This window comes from Triticum dicoccoides, chromosome 5A (genome assembly GCF_002162155.2).
Source record: "Triticum dicoccoides isolate Atlit2015 ecotype Zavitan chromosome 5A, WEW_v2.0, whole genome shotgun sequence".
Classification (NCBI taxonomy): Eukaryota; Viridiplantae; Streptophyta; class Magnoliopsida; order Poales; family Poaceae; genus Triticum; species Triticum dicoccoides.
In genome coordinates, this window is record NC_041388.1 from 591,846,576 (window position 1) to 591,849,540 (window position 2,965).

The window sequence follows — 2,965 nt, forward strand, 5'->3', positions numbered from 1 at the left end:
AGAACCCTACAACACTGCCCCCACGTGACGCAACGTGCGTTTTGTGTCCGAATTCGTGCACACTTTGCTTGGGGGACCACATTGTCCAAGCCCACATGGTCCCAAAAGTTGGGGTCATCTCATGCATGCTTCCACATGCACCATGTACAAGCAGGACCATTCAGGTTTGCCGGAGGGCTGGTCTGACAGTGGTTTTCCTTGACGGTCCCACCAAATGATCCCAAACTTTATGCATACCCTAGGATGACCATGGCATGCATGCATGACAAGTATCATTCATTTCCGACACTCAAGGCATTTTCTAGGGTTTCTCCGGCGATAGAACCCTACAACACTGCCCCCACATGATGCAACGTGTGTTTTGTGTCCGAATTCGTGCACACCTTGCCCGGGGGACCACATTGGCCAACCCCACATGGTCCCAAAAGTTGGGGTCATTGATACATCTCCAACGTATCTATAATTTTTTATTGCTCCATGCTATATTATCTACTATTTTGGATGTTTATGGGCTTTATTATACACTTTTATATCATTTTTGGGACTAACCTATTAACCCAGAGCCCAGTGCCAGTTTATGTTTTTACCTTGTATTAGAGTATCGCAGAAAAGGAAAATCAAACGGAGTCCAATTGACCTGAAACTTCACGGAACTTATTTTGGGAAGGAAAGCAACCTGATGGACTTGGAGTGCACATCAGGAAAGAAACGAGGGAGCACAATAGATCGGGAGTTCCGCCGCCAGAAGCCTCCGTAGCCACCGAAAGCCAATCTAGACCCGTTCCAGCACCCTGCCGGAGGGGGAATCCCTCTCCGGTGGCCATCTTCATCATCCCGGTGCTCTCCATGACGAGGATGGAGTTGTTCTCCCTTGGGGCTGAGGGTATGTACCAGTAGCTATTTGTTTGATCTCTCTCTCTCTCTCTCTCTCTCTCTCTCTCGTGTTCTTGATTAGGCACGATCTTGATGTATCGTGAGCTTTGCTATTGTAATTGGATCTTATGTTTCTCCTCCCCCTCTACTCTCTTGTAATGGATTGAGTTTCCCCTTTGAAGTTATCTTATCGGATTGAGTCTTTAAAGATTTAAGAACACTTGATGTATGTCTTGCCGTGCGTATCTGTGGTGACAATGGGATACCACGTGATTCACTTGATGTATTTTTTGGTGATCAACTTGCGGGTTCCGCCCATGAACCTATGCATAGGGGTTGGCACATGTTTTCGTCGTGATTCTCCGGTAGAATTTTGGGGCACTCTTTGAGGTCCTTTGTGTTGGTTGAATAGATGAATCTGAGATTGTGTGATGCATATCGTATAATCATACCCACAGATACTTGAGGTGACATTGGAGTATCTAGGTGACATTAGGGTTTTGGTTGATTTGTGTCTTAAGGTGTTATTCTAGTACGAACTCTAGGGCTGTTTGTGACACTTATAGGAATAGCCGAACGAATTGATTGGAAAGAATAACTCTATCTATAGATTGCTGTTTTTATAATTTCAGATTACAAATACCTCTATCTACTATCCATATACCACTTGTTTCACCATCTCTTCGCCGAACTAGTGCACCTATACAATTTACCGTTGTATTGGGTGTGTTGGGGACAGAAGAGACTCTTTGTTATTTGGTTGCAGGGTTGCTTGAGAGAGACCATCTTCATCCTACGCCTCCTACGGATTGATAAACCTTAGGTCATCCACTTGAGGGAAATTTGCTACTGTCCTACAAACCTCTGCACTTGGAGGCCCAACAACGTCTACAAGAAGAAGGTTGTGTAGTAGACATCAGTCATCTCATGCATGCTTCCACATGCACCATGTACAAGCAGGACCATTCGGGTCTGCCGGAGGGCAGGTCTGACAGTGGTTTTCCTTGCCGGTCCCACCAATTAGGAAGTCATAAATAGGACAACATTTAATCATACATATTAGAAATGAAATTGAAAACAATGAGAAGAACTGATACGGAATTATGAAACATGAACAAAAAATAGGAATAAGAAGGAGAAAACATAAAATAACAGGAAAACCAAATTAAAAGGGAAAGAGGAACAATACATTTGAATGTATAATATTGTAGAAATGATAGACAAACTATAAATATTGTTGAACATATACAAGTATACAATAACTAATAGGTGTCACAATGAGTTTTTTTTAGGGAAGAACCAATGATATTTATTTTGAGGGAAGAAACAATGCAGGTAGGTGGGCCAGCCCAGACCGCAAATAACTGTCGGATCCATATTGTTGGGGCCCAGAATGCTGCGCTTTCCATGCACGTCGATCACACGCACGTCGATCACGGGAGTAGTTGCCGTTCTGTTACACAATTCTGGGATCGTGCTAATCCATATGTTCCTAATCCCTACGATTGAGGAGCACGTTCAGCCTCGCTTCAACGGAGGAAAATATAGATCGCGAGATTGGCCACAGGGAAGTTACGAGGACCTAGGAGTCGACCTCGTATATAATCCCCTCCTCCTCGCACATGTCATCGACTAGATCGCCTCCTGCCGGCGAGTCGTCAACAGCTTCGTCCGCTGCATCCCACACGCCACAAAAACCCTGAGAAGATCAAGGTCGTCCGCACGTGCAGGCCGACCTTGACGAACTACGTCGACAACGCATCGCCGACTTCTTTCATCTTCGTCGACCGATCAAGTAAATTGTCCTCCTTACCTCGCGCCTTCATAGCAAGCTACTTCCTCCATCTCGTTTCTTTGATGGACTTAGGTTTAGCACATATTTTCAACTAGTATCAACTCGACTAGATGCGTTCTGACCAGATGGCGTAGATGAAAACAATCTTTGGTTATTACATAGCATGGTAGAATAAGATGTTGTTTCTCGAGAAGCATGATGCAATAGATTTGTTGACACATGATCCAATTTTATTTTTGTCACACGATCCAATTATATTATTGTGCAAATAGAATATTAAAGAGTTATTAGCATTAG